Source organism: Triticum aestivum, chromosome 3A, assembly GCF_018294505.1.
Source record: "Triticum aestivum cultivar Chinese Spring chromosome 3A, IWGSC CS RefSeq v2.1, whole genome shotgun sequence".
Lineage (NCBI taxonomy): Eukaryota > Viridiplantae > Streptophyta > Magnoliopsida > Poales > Poaceae > Triticum > Triticum aestivum.
This window is the reverse complement of record NC_057800.1, coordinates 656,076,565-656,091,398: the sequence shown is the minus strand read 5'-3', so window position 1 is coordinate 656,091,398 and position 14,834 is coordinate 656,076,565. Positions and strand designations below refer to the sequence as shown.

Sequence of the window (14,834 nt, the reverse complement as noted above, 5' to 3'; positions counted from 1 at the left end):
ATGACCATAAAACATGTCTCTCATATAAATAGAACAACCATTATTCTCAGATTTAAATGAGTAGCCATCTCGCATTAAACGAGATCCAGATACAATGTTCATGCTCAAGCTGGTACTAAATAACAATTATTGAGGTTTAAAACTAATCTCGTAGGTAAATGCAGAGGTAACGTGCCGACGGCGATCACATCGACCTTGGAACCATTCCCGACGCGCATCGTCACCTCATCCTTCGCCAGTCTTCGTTTATTCCGCAGTTCCTGTTTTGAGTTACAAATATGAGCAATTGCACCGGTATCAAATACCCAGAAGCTACTACGAGCACTGGTAAGGTAGACATCAATAACATGTATATCACATACACCTTTGGTATTGCCGTCCTTCTTTTCCGCTAAGTACTTGGGGCAATTCCGCTTCCAGTGACCGTTTCCCTTGCAATAAAAGCACTCAATCTCAGGCTTGGGTCCATTCTTTGACTTCTTCCCGACAGCTTGCTTACCGGGCGCGGCAACTCCCTTGCCGTCCTTCTTGAAGTTCTTTTTACCCTTGCCTTTCTTGAACTTAGTGGTTTTATTCACCATCAACACTTGATGTTCCTTTTTGATTTCTACCTCCGCTGATTTCAGCATTGAATATACCTCGGGAATGGTCTTTTCCATCCCCTGTATATTGAAGTTCATCACAAAGCTCTTGTAGCTAGGTGGGAGCGACTGAAGGATTCTGTCAACGACCGCATCATCCGGGAGATTAACTCCTAGCTGAGACAAGCGGTTATGCAGCCCAGACATTTTGAGTATGTGCTTGCTGACAGAACTGTTCTCCTCCATCTTACAACTGTAGAACTTGTCGGAGACTTCATATCTCTCGACCCGGGCGTGAGCTTGGAAAACCATTTTTAGCTCTTGGAACATCGCATATGCTCCGTGTTGCTCAAAACGCTTTTGGAGCCCCGGTTCTAAGCTGTAAAGCATGGCGCACTGAACCAGGGAGTAATCATCACTACGTGTCTGCCAAGTGTTCATAATGTCTTGTTCTACAGGGAAAACAGGTGCTTCACCTAGCGGTGCATCAAGGACATATGCTTTCCTGGCAGCTATGAGGATAATCCTCAGGTTACAGACCCAGTCCGGGTAGTTGTTGCCATCGTCTTTCAGCTTGGTTTTCTCTAGGAACGCGTTGAAGTTGAGGGCAACATTAGCGTGGGCCATTTGATCTACAAGACATATTGCAAAGATTTTAGACTAAGTTCATGATAATTAAGTTCATCTAATCAAATTATTTAATGAACTCCCACTCAGATAGACATCCCTCTAGTCATCTAAGTGATACATGATCCGATTCAACTAGGCCGTGTCCGATCATCACGTGGGACGGACTAGTCATCATCGGTGAACATCTTCTATATGACTCATGTTCGACCTTTCGATCTTCCGTGTTTCGAGGCCATGTCTGTACATGCTAGGCTCGTCAAGTCAACCTAAGTGTATTGCATGTGTAAATCTGGCTTACACCCGTTGTATGCGAACGTTAGAGCCTATCACACCCGATCATCACGTGGTGCTTCGGAACAACGGACCTTAGCAACGGTGCACAGTTAGGGGGAACACTTTCTTGAAATTATTGTGAGGGATCATCTTATTTACTACCGTCATTCTAAGCAAATAAGAAGCAAAAAAACATGATAAACATCACATGCAATCAAATAGTGACATGATATGGCCAATATCATTTGCTCCTTTTGATCTCCATCTTCGGGGCGCCATGATCATCATCATCACCGGCATGACACCATGATCTCCATCATCGTGTCTTCATGAAGTTATCTCGTCATCTATTACTTCTACTACTATGGCTAACGGTTTAGCAATAAAGTAAAGTAACTACATGACATTTATGTTGACACGCAGGTCAAAAATAAATCAAGACAACTCCTATGGCTCCTGCCGGTTGTCATACTCATCGACATGCAAGTCGTGATTCCTTTTACAAGAACATGATCAATCTCATACATCACATATATCATTCATCACATCCTTTTGGCCATATCACATCACATGGCACGTGCTGCAAAAACAAGTTAGACGCCCTCTAATTGTTGTTGCAAGTTTTTACGTGGCTGCTATAGGTTTCTAGTAAGAACGTTTCTTACCTACGCCAAAACCACAACGTGATATGCCAATTTCTATTTACCCTTCATAAGGACCCTTTTCATCGAATCCAATTCGACTAAAGTGGGAGAGACAGACATCCGCTAGCCACCTTATGCAACTAGTGCATGTCAGTCGGTGGAACCAGTCTCACGTAAGCGTACGTGTAAGGTCGGTCTGGGCCGCTTCATCCCACGATGCCGCCGAATCAAGATAAGACTAGTAACAGCAAGTAAATTGACAAAATCAACGCCCACAACAACTTGTGTTCTACTCATGCATAGGAACTACGCATAGACCTAGCTCTGATACCACTGTTGGGGAACGTAGCAGAATTTTAAAATTTTCTACGCATCACCAAAATCAATCTATGGAGTCATCTAGCAACGAGGGAGAGGGGAGTGCATCTACATACCCTTATAGATCACGAGCAGAAGCGTTCAAGATAACGGGGTTGATGGAGTCGTACTCGTCGTGATCCAAATCACCGATGACCTAGCGCCGAATGGACGACACCTCCGCGTTCAACACACATACGGTTGGGAATACGTCTCCTCCTTCTTGATCCAGCAAGGAGAAGGAGAGGTTGATGGAGATCCAGCAGCATGACGGCGTGGTGGTGGAAGCAACGGTGATCTCGGTAGGGCTTCGCCAAGCTCCAACGAGAGAGAGAGGTGTTATGTGGGGAGAGGGAGGCGCTAGAGACTTGGTGCGACTGCCCTCCCCCCACTATATATAGGGCCCCTAGGGGGGGCGCCGGCCCTAGGAGATGGGATCTCCAAGGGGGGCGGCGGCCAAGGGGGGGAACTTGCCCCCCAAGCCAAGTGGGGGGCCCCCCACCCCTAGGGTTTCCAACCCTAGGCGCAGGGGAGGCCCATGGGGGGTGCACCAGCCCACCAGGGGCTGGTTCCCCTCCCACTTCAGCCCATGGGGCCCTCCGGGATAGGTGGCCCCACCCGGTGGACCCCCGGGACCCTTCCGGTGGTCCCGATACAGTACCGATTACCCCCAAAACTTTCCCGATGGCCGAAACTGGACATCCTATATATAAATCTTCACCTACGGACCATTCCGGAACTCCTTGTGACGTCAGGGATCTCATCCGGGACTCCGAACAACTTTCGGGTTACCGCATACTAATATCTCTACAACCCTAGCATCACCGAACCTTAAGTGTGTAGACCCTACGGGTTCGGGAGACACGTAGACATGACCGAGATGACTCTCCGGTCAATAACCAACAATGGGATCTGGATACCCATGTTGGCTCCCACATGTTCCACGATGATCTCATCGGATGAACCACGATGTCGAGGATTCAATCAATCCCATATACAATTCCCTTTGTCAATCGGTATGTTACTTGCTCGAGATTCGATCATCGGTATCCCAATACCTCGTTCAATCTCGTTACCGGCAAGTCACTTTACTCGTACCGTAATGCATGATCCCATGACCAAACACTTGGTCACATTGAGCTCATTATGATGATGCATTACCGAGTGGGCCCAGAGATACCTCTCCGTCATACAGAGTGACAAATTCCAGTCTCGATCCGTGTCAACCCAACAGATACTTTCGGGGATACCTGTAGTATACCTTTATAGTCACCCAGTTACGTTGTGACGTTTGGTACACCCAAAGCACTCCTACGGCATCCGGGAGTTACACGATCTCATGGTCTAAGGAAATGATACTTGACACTGGAAAAGCTCTAGCAAACGAACTACATGATCTTGTGCTATGCTTAGGATTGGGTCTTGTCCATCACATCATTCTCCTAATGGTGTGATCCCGTTATCAATGACATCCAATGTCCATAGTCAGGAAACCGTGACTATCTATTGATCAACGAGCTAGTTAACTAGAGGCTTACTAGGGACATGTTATGGTCTATGTATTCACACATGCATTATGATTTCCGGATAACACAATTATAGCATGAACAATAGACAATTATCATGAACAAGGAAATATAATAATCATTTTATTATTGCCTCTAGGGCATATTTCCAACAGGCCAAACTCGTAACTCAAATATTTTACTCCTGCGATCATATCGTAGAAACTTTTATTTTTGTTACGATGATTCTCCACTTCACTATGAAATTCTTTGAACTTTTCAAATATTTCAGACTTGTGTTTCATCAAGTAGATATACTCATATCTGCTCAAATCATCTGTGAAGATCAGAAAATAATGATACATGCCGCGAGCCTCAATATTCATCGGACCACATACATCAGTATGTATGATTTCCAACAAATCTGTTGCTCGCTCCATTGTTCCGGATAACGGAGTCTTAGTCATCTTGCCCATGAGGCATGGTTCGCAAGCATCAACTGATTCATAATCAAGTGATTCCAAAAGTCCATCAGCATGGAGTTTCTTCATGCGCTTTACACCAATATGACCTAAACGACAGTGCCACAAATAAGTTGCACTATCATTATTAACTTTGCATCTTTTGGTTTCAATATTATGAATATGTGTATTACTACGATCGAGATCCAACGAACCATTTTCATTGGGTGTGTAACCATATATGTAAACATAACAACAATTTATTCTCTTACTTAAATGAATAACCGTATTGCAATAGACATGATCAAATCATATTCATGCTCAATGCAAACACCAAATAACACTTATTTAGGTTTAACACTAATCCCGAAAGTATAGGGATTGTGCGATGATGATCATATCAATCTTGGAACCACTTCCAATACACATCGTCACTTCCCCCTTAACTAGTCTCTGTTCATTCTGCAACTCCCGTTTCGAGTTACTACTCTTAGCAACTGAACTAGTATCAAATACCGAGGGGTTGCTATAAACACTAGTAAAGTACACATCAATAACATGTATATCCAATATACCTTTGTTCACCTCGCCATCCTTCTTATCCGCTAAATACTTGGGGCAGTTCTGCTTCTAGTGACCAGTCCCTTTGCAGTAGAAGCACTCAGTCTCAGGCTTAGGTCCAGACTTAGGCTTCTTCACTTGAGCAGCAACTTGCTTGTCGTTCTTCTTGAAGTTCCCTTTCTTCCCTTTGCCCTTTTTGAAACTAGTGGTCTTTGTCAACCATCAACACTTGATGCTTTTCTTGATTTCTACCTTCATCGATTTCAGCATCACGAAGAGCTTGGGAATTACTTTTGTCATCCCTTGCATATTATAGTTCATCACTAAGTTCTAGTAACTCGGTGATAGTGACTAGAGAACTTTGTCAATTACTCTCTTATCTGAATATTAACTTCCACTTTATTCAAGCAATTGTAGTACCCAGACATTCTGAGCACATGCTCACTGCTTGAGCTATTCTCCTCCATCTTTTAGCTATAGAACTTGTTGGAGACTTCATATCTCTCAACTCGAGTATTTACTTGAAATATTAACTTCAACTCCTGGAACATCTCATATGGTCCATGACGTTGAAAACGTCTTTGAAGTCCCGATTCTAAGCTGTTAAGCATGGTGTACTAAACTATCAAGTAGTCATCATATTGAGCTAGCCAAACATTCATAATGTCTGTATTTGCTCCTGCAATAGGTCTGTCACCTAGCGGTGCATCAAGGACATAGTTCTTCTATGCAGCAATGAGGATAAACCTCACGGATCCAATCTGCATCATTGCTACTAACATCTTTCAACTTAGTTTTCTTTAGGAACATATAAAAATTAAACGGGGAGCAACATCGCGAGCTATTGATCTACAACATATATATGCTAATACTGCCAGGACTAAGTTCATGATAAATTAAAGTTCAATTAATCATATTACTTAAGAACTCCCACTTAGATAGACATCCCTCTAATCATCTAAGTGATCACGTGATCCAAATCAACTAAACCATAACCGATCATCACGTGAAATAGAGTAGCTTTCAATGGTGAACATCACTATGTTGATCATATCTACTATATGATTCACGCTCGACCTTTCGGTCTCAGTGTTCCGAGGCCATATCTGCATATGCTAGGCTCGTCAAGTTTAACCTGAGTATTCTGCATGTGCAAAAACTGGCTTGCACTCGTTGTAGATGGACGTAGAGCTTATCACACCCGATCATCATGTGGTGTCTGGGCACGACGAACTTTGGCAACGGTGCATACTCAGGGAGAACACTTTTATCTTGAAATTTAGTGAGAGATCATCTTATAATTCTACCGTCAATCAAAGCAAGATAAGATGCATAAAAGATAAACATCACATGCAATCAATATAAGTGATATGATATGGCCATCATCATCTTGTGCTTGTGATCTCCATCTCCGAAGCACCTTCATGATCACCATCGTCACCGGCGCGACACCTTGATTTCTATCGTAGCATCGTTGTCGTCTCGCCAATCTTATGCTTCCACGACTATCGCTACCGCTTAGTGATAAAGTAAAGCATTACAAGGCGATTGCATTGCATACAATAAAGCGACAATCATATGGCTCCTGCCAGTTGCCGATAACTCGGTTACAAAACATGATCATCTCATATAATAAAATTTAGCATCATGTCTTGACCATATCACATCACAATATGCCCTGCAAAAATAAGTTAGACGTCCTCTACTTTGTTGTTGCAAGTTTTACGTGGCTGCTATGGGCTTAGCAAGAATCGTTCTTACATACGCATCAAAACCACAACGATAGTTTGTCAAGTTGATGTTGTTTTAACCTTCGCAAGGACCGGGCGTAGCCACACTTGGTTCAACTAGAGTTGGAGAAACTGAAACCCGCCAGCTACCTGTGTGCAAAGCACGTCGGTAGAACCAGTCTCGCGTAAGCGTATGCGTAATGCCGGTCCGGGCCGCTTCATCCAACAATACCGCCGAACCAAAGTATGACACGTTGGTAAGCAATATGACTTATATCGCCCACAACTCACTTGTGTTCTACTCGTGCATATAACATCAACGCATAAAACCTAGGCTCGGATGCCACTGTTAGGGAACGTAGTAATTTCAAAAAATTTCCTACGCACATGCAAGATCATGGTGATGCATAACAACAAGAGGGGAGAGTGTTGTCCACGTACCCTTGTAGACCGAAAGCAGAAGCGTTAGCACAACGCGGTTGATGTAGTCGTACGTCTTCACGATCCGACCGATCCAATTACCGAACGCACGACACCTCCGAGTTCAGCACACGTTTAGCTCAATGACGTCCCACGAACTCCGATCCAGCAGAGCTCCATGGGAGAGTTCCGTCAGCACGACGGCGTGGTGACGGTGATGATGTTGCTACCAATGTAGGGCTTCGCCTAAGCACTGCTATGATATGACCGAGGTGGAATATGGTGGAGGGGGGCATCGCACACGGCTGGGAGAGATCAACTTATCAACTTGTGTGCCTAGAGGTGCCCCCCTGCCACTGTATATAAAGGAGCAAGGGGGGAGGCCGGCCGGCCCTCTATGGGCGCGCCAGGGGGGGAGTCCTACTCCCACCGGGAGTAGGACTCCTCCTTTCCTTGTTGGAGTAGGAGTGAAGGAAACAGGAGGAGAGGGAGAAGGAAAAGGGGGCTGCACCCCTTGTCCAATTCGGACCAGAGGGGGGGCGCAGGCCTCCTTCCTTTTGGCCTATCTCCTCTATTTCCGTATGGCCCAATAAGGGCCATATACTCTCCGGCGAATTCCCGTAACTCTCCGGTACTTCGAAAAATACTCGAATCACTCGAAACCTTTCCGAAGTCCGAATATAGTCGTCCAATATATCGATCTTTACGTCTCGACCATTTCGAGACTCCTCGTCATGTCCCCGATCTCATCCGGGACTCCGAACTCCTTCGGTACATCAAAGCATATAAACTCATAATATAGCTGTCATCGTAGCGTTAAGCGTGCGGACCCTACGGGTTCGAGAACTATGTAGACATGACCGAGACACGTCTCCGGTCAATAACCAATAGCGGAACCTGGATGCTCATATTGGCTCCTACATATTCTACGAAGATCTTTATCGGTCAGACCGCATAACAACATATGTTGTTCCCTTTGTCATCGGTATGTTACTTGCCCGAGATTCGATCGTCGGCATCTCAATACTTAGTTCAATCTCATTACCGGCAAGTCTCTTTACTCGTTCCGTAATACATCATCTCGCAACTAACTCATTAGTTGCAATGCTTGCAAGGCTTAGGTGATGTGCATTACCGAGAGGGTCCAGAGATACCTCTCCGACAATCGGAGTGACAAATCCTAATCTTGAAATATGCCAACCCAACAAGTACCTTCGAAGACACCTGTAGAGCACCTTTATAATCACCCAGTTACGTTGTGACGTTTGGTAGCACACAAAGTGTTCCTCCGGTAAACGGGAGTTGCATAATCTCATAGTCATAGGAACATGTATAAGTCATGAAGAAAGCAATAACAACAAACTAAAGGATCAAGTGCTAAGCTAACGGAATGGGTCAAGTCAATCACATCATTCTCCTAATGATGTGATCCCGTTAATCAAATGACAACTCATGTCTATGGTTAGGAAACATAACCATCTTTGATCAATGAGCTAGTCAAGTAGAGGCATACTAGTGACACTCTGTTTGTCTATGTATTCACACAGGTATTATGTTTCCGGTTAATACAATTCTACCATGAATAATAAACATTTATCATGATATAAGGAAATAAATAATAACTTTATTATTGCCTCTAGGGCATATTTCTTTTAATCGTATCACGGGGTTTGGATGCACCGGCGAAGTTTGCACCAACTCTCAAGGTGAGAAAGGGCAATGCACGGTACTGAAGAGGCTAGCAACAATTTTTGAACCACTTTTACGTCTAGTCATGACACCGCTCAATTGGAGACGAGCAACAAAGGTAGGGAGAAGATGAGCGGAGTTGTAGCGGATTACACACCGTTAAAAGATCATGTGGTGTGGACTCCTCCCCCTAATGATCATATCAAGATCAATATTGACGCCAGTCTTGTGGAGAGTACTAATGCAGCCAGTGTGGGGGTCGTAGCTCGTAATTCATTTGGAGATATTATTGTTTCTTCATGGGACTTTATTGATTGGTGTATCAGTGTGAATGAAGCTGAGCTCCATGCTTGCCTCGCAGGACTTTATATAGGTATCACCCTTCACCAATCTATTATTTTAGAGACTGATTGTGCTTTCGTAACACGTTTCTTGCAAATGAGAAGCTTGACAGGTCCCCTCTGGCTGATCTGATGGATGAGGCTCTGAGTATATCTAGGATGATCCAAAATTTTAATATTGCAAAGATAAGTCGGACTGCCAATGTGATGGCACATGAGATTGCTAAGTTTAGCTTTAGTACTAGGTCCGATGGGATTCTTTTTAATTCTGTTTCGCCTTGCGTGGTGTATGCTGTAACGAATGATTGTAAGAACTTTCTTTGGCTTAATTAATACTCATATGGGGTGCTTTAAAAAAAACTATGTTATCCTACTTCCGACAAAAATAAATGTTCGAAATGCAAATCAAGCGGAGAGCTCGAACGCAGAGGCAGTGTACTGGCCCAATGAGCACGCACGGATGGGTGTAAGAAAGCCTATGCCCTCTCAATGCTGGCCCAGATAGCGTGGACCAGAAAGAGCGAAATGAGAATGCCGGCCCAGCTTGTGAACTGGACACGGACCTCCCACGGTCTCGCGAGCGAGACACGACGGCCGGCGAGAGCCGGAGAGAGTCGGGGATGTTCGGGTTGCAGGCGAGAGGCGCGGCGGCTCCGTGGGTGGTGGGGCGGACGTACCCGGACGCGCGCCTCTACGACGACGGCGCCGCCATCCCGGCGCTCCTCGACTCACCTCTTCGACGCCGACGCGCTCAAGCGCCTCCTCCTCGTCATAGCGCATGGCGTCGGCGTCGCCCCAATCTCCCCGCAGGTTCTGCTCGTTCAAACGCCCCCTCCTCTCGCCGTATATGCCGCGGATCCTGACGGGATTTCTACTGGCTGCGTGCAGGTGGTCAAAGAACGTGGCGGCGTAGTCGTCTGCCTCTACTCCCTGCGCCGTCGCTGGAGGCGAAGAAGCTAGTCTACCTCTACCAGAGTCGCCGGATTGCTAACAAGAGAAGCAAAAAGGGGCCTGGAAGCTTGACTCGCTCCCTCGCCGCTCCATGGCCCGCCATCTGTTTGACGAAATGCCGCCTACCCTCCTCCTTCGGTGTCTCTGTACACACCGGTTTAAGAGTATCATAACTGGCGGTGACAGGTCGTTATTCTTATCTGAATTTTGACCCTTCAACCTTTCAACCATATAACTGCCCCCAATTGTAGTGACAGATAACAATTGATGAACACGTTTATACCTTAGTAATTGCCCCCAATAAGCAGCCAGAAGAGTCATCCCCAGTTGAGCATATAAAAAGAAGAATTGAACTTCCACTCTGCAAGCAAAGGCATGGCCTCAAAATGTCAAATCTGCTGATCTAAAACAAACTCCTGTAGTGACAGGTTGTTAATTTGTTATCTTGATTTTAATTTGACCGACTCTTTCATTCAATCTAACTGTTAGCAGCCCCTATCGGTCCACCCAATAAGCAGCCCGGGCAGCATATAAAAGGTAGAACTGAAGGGCTTCATCACCATCTCCTTCCTAACCTTGTTTTCTCAGGTTCAAGGTCTTTGGAGATTGAGCCTGGTGCACGGAAAGCCATGGCCTCCAAACAGACGGCACCGATTATGAATCAAGGACAAGGGGAAACTAGCTATGCTAACAACTCTAGTATTCAGGTATTTTCTCCTCTATTGATTAATTTGTTAGTGCTGTTTCTACGTTCTCCTGAAACTTGGCTTCCGAAGATTGTTTCACCAAGAATTTGTTCATAATTATGTATCTTATATTCACTACAACACGGTTGATATTACAATGTCATCTAAATCGCCACCAAAAGACACAAAAACTCCTCTTAACAATTTATGCAGCGTTTTCTTAAAACGCACCTTCCGTGTTTTACATAGCAAATTAACCTAAGCCTTAAACCCATTAGCTGGTACTATAGTTGTGGTTTCTGAATCAGTAACCACGTTTCCTCCTTTTAAGTACATCGGACTCTTGTTGCCTAAGCCCTAAGCAGTATGGGACTACAGACAGAATGTCACAAGTCCATAGTTTAAAAAACCGAACCGGCAACAGAACCGGTGATGCTTCTGGTTCAGGGTTTTAGTGGTCGGACCTCTGGTCTATCGGTTCATTTGCGACAAAAAACTGGAATATTTAAGGTAAGTTTTCAAAATTTTGACTTCACATCAAATGAATACACATAATATTGGATGTAAATCATTAATAAATCACAAAGTGTTATTAGCCTAGTTGGTTATTGGGCCTTTAGCATGCCTTCCCTAAAGGTTAGGTGTTTTATTCCTTGTTGATGCACCTTTTTTCTGAATATTTTTCTGCTTTTTTACTAAAAGACCGGCACACCATAAAAACCTGGGCAAGACACCGGTTCACGTTATTTTTTTAAACTATGCACAGGACTAGAACACAGGAACGGGCTGTTGTAGCACACTAACAACCACATGAGTATATTATTAGCTATACAGATAGTCAGATATACATGGACACGTCCCACGATCTGTATAGCGTCCTATCCACACAACACGAAGACAAGAACTGCCTGGTCGTGCGTTCAGCCTCTGCCCCCAACGTTGGTATTAAACGGCGACGCCTAGTAGGCCGGAGGCAAGAGTCTGATGCAAGCTGACTGAAAGTTGTGTCGCAGGTTCGGCCGCCTGTTCATTGCACCAGCCGCCGCAAATATGGCCAGCTTGGAGACCGACCATCCTGCCACGCCATCCGACCCTCTAAGCACAGCGCCACGATTGGAGGTGATTTCTGAGAAACGCCACAATTGATTGAGAGGCATTTATGAGAACCGCCTCAAATCTCTTCCAATTTCAGGCTTTTTTGAAAAACACGTCCAAAGATGCATACAATCCAAGGCGGTTTTGTATAACGCCTTAAGATAGAGATGATTTGAGCCGATTCCCCTGAAACGCCTCCTTAAACACGATTTTGTGGTGGTTTTGTAAAGGGGAAGACTCCAGCGACGTTCTCGCGAGCGCTCGAGGGGAGGGGGGGGGACCCTAGCCGCCGGCCCAGGGCCTCTCCTTCCCCACCTCCTCTCCTCGCCGCCGCCACGGCGAGTTGACGGGCAAAGCCCGGCCAGCATCGTTGGCGGCGGGGGCTGGTGACCGCTACTGCGTGCCTGCGGTGGTGGTTCTTAGCGATGGTGGTTGCTCGGCCTTCGATCCCTCTGCTCGTCGTCCGGGCGCTACTTTTGTCGAAGGGTTGGCCCTCTCCCAGCGGCGGTCCATCACTCGTCTCGCGCCTGGTGCAGCAGGATCGAGCTCGTCTCGCGCCCGGCGGTAGGACCGAGCTCGTCTCGCGCCTGGCGGCAGGACCGTGCTCATCTTGCGCCCAACGGCAGGACCGATCTCGTCTCGCTCCCGGGGTTGCAGGACGGATTGATGGCGGCCAGTTTTGGCCGGTCTATTGGTTCTCGACGCTGGGGGGCGAAAGGCGGGGCCTTTCGCTCGTCTCTTTGGTTGGGATAGCGGCGGGTCCTGGGTGAGGTGGTGTTAAGGTCTTGGATGCCGGGGCGGCGGCCCTGGTGGTGGTAGAGCGGGTGGCTTGGTGCTGCCCTATGGCCACCATGTGGGCAGCGTGGTAGCCGGGGTGTGGCGTTCGGTGGCGGTGAGCGTTTGCCGGGGTGAAAACCTGTTCTATCTTCGGACAGACCGGCGGCGGCGAAGCTCATTCCCTTCTTGAAGGTGTCGTCGCAGCTCTCATTACCCGTCGTGTTGCTCCAGGGGAAACTCTGATCCTCGGAACGAGCGGTGGCGGCGCTCCGGTGTCGTAACCTTCATGAAGGCGCCGCCATGGAGCCCACGGTTCGTCGTATGCGGCTTCATCTCTTCGCGGTGGCGTGTTCACGGTTGAAGTTCCCGGTTGCTCTTGTAGTGTTAGGGTTGGTGTTGCTGCGCTCAGCGCCTATGTATCCCGCCTTGGGTGTGTGCGTGTGTTGTGGAGGCGTGCGTTTGTACCGGGTTGTTGATGATCGTTGCTTTATATATAAAGCGGGGCGAAAGCCTTTTTCAGTAATCACGATTTTGAGGCGTTTAGAAAAATGCCCTGCCCAAAACACCTTCTTTCAACAACCGTGTTGTAGTGACTACTGGCGTTTAAACTAACCAGATTATGCAAAATAAGAACAAGAAATAAATTTGAATTTTCTGAATAAGTACATGTCAACTGCAGAACGCTGAGCAGAACAAGATGAAATCCCTGATTGAAGGGGTTGTCGTTGAATTATGCAGCAACGCCGGCACCTTGCAGCCCAGGAAGATAGTGATCGCGGACTTGGGCTGCTCCACTGGTCCAAATGCGCTTGCATTGGTATCGATTGCTGTCAATGCGATCCACGATCACTGTCTTCAGTTCCAGCAACCATCACCAGAAGTGTCTGTGCTCCTCAACGATCTTCCTGAGAATGACTTCAACACGGTGGTGAAGAGCCTAGTCACTCTACGTCAAAGCAACGATCCTGTTGTTGTTACCGGTATCACACCAGGGTCGTTTTACGAGCGGCTCTTCACTAGTGAATCTGTGCATCTTGTTTGCTCGTCCAATAGCTTACATTGGCTCTCAAAGGTACGAGTCTGATGCTACTTTGATGGATCGATCCTGTTACATTACTCATCGACTCTGTAAGCAAAACCTTATCCTTACAGGCTCCAGAAGATCTAAAGAGGAATCTCATCCCAGCATATGACATTGATGAGCATTCTAGGCGTGAAAAACTTCCTATAGTGCTTGAGGCTATGCAAAACAATACAGGAAAGATTTCACACTTTTTTTGGAGCTGAGAGCCAAAGAGTTGGCCTCAGGAGGCCGAATGATTATTTCTCTGCTAGGGAGGCGGTCTGATATAATCACCACCAAATTCCCTTTCCTTCCAGAAATTGTAGCTCAGATTCTATGTGTCATGGTCTCAGAAGTACATTTCTTTACTTTCTTTTCTAGCATGCATCTTTTGCGATCAAAGGTGCGAGCATTATATTTGACCTCATGATCTTATGGTTATATTGACAGGGTGTGATCGACAAAGAGAAGTTTGATTCTTTTTATGGGCTAATGCATGAACCTTCGCTCGAAGAGCTGAGAGAGATCATCCAAGAGGAGGGTTCCTTTTCAATCAGGGAGATGCGGGAGCATGACCCTAGAACCGATATAAACAAGACTCTCAGCACCCCAGGCATATTCGTGGGATTTCTGAGATCTTTGTTTGAGCCGGTAATAGTCCAACATTTTGGATATGTCATGGATGAATTCGTGAGGACCGTGGAGCGGCGGTATATCCTAGAGGGAAGCTTGCAAGAGGAGTGTGCCAAGTGCCCTTATGCTATGCTGGTCATATCCCTCGCAAAGGCATGATTATCAGGTACCTAAAGGTACATCACATTTGATGATAGTAAAACTGATGCTTTCTTTGAGGTCAAATGTGTGTCCATTTGATTATGTAAACTACACATTGTGATGTTAGCTCTGTATCTCTCAACATGGCATGACATGTTTGTAAAATTGAATATCAAATTCAATCATATTTGCTGGAGATGAAAAAACTAAATACCTGCTGAAATAATATTTCCATTATCGTTGCCAAGTGTTTGTATTTTCCCCTTATCCGATAATGTGTTTGACTTTGATATTGT

At 46.0% G+C, this 14,834-nt stretch overlaps 1 pseudogene; it reads left to right on the top strand.

Moving 5' to 3' along the window:
- Positions 1–9,718: 9,718 nt before the first annotated feature.
- On the top strand, positions 9,719–14,772 carry LOC123062978 (inactive anthranilate O-methyltransferase 1-like; annotated as a pseudogene).
- Positions 14,773–14,834: the final 62 nt, after the last annotated feature.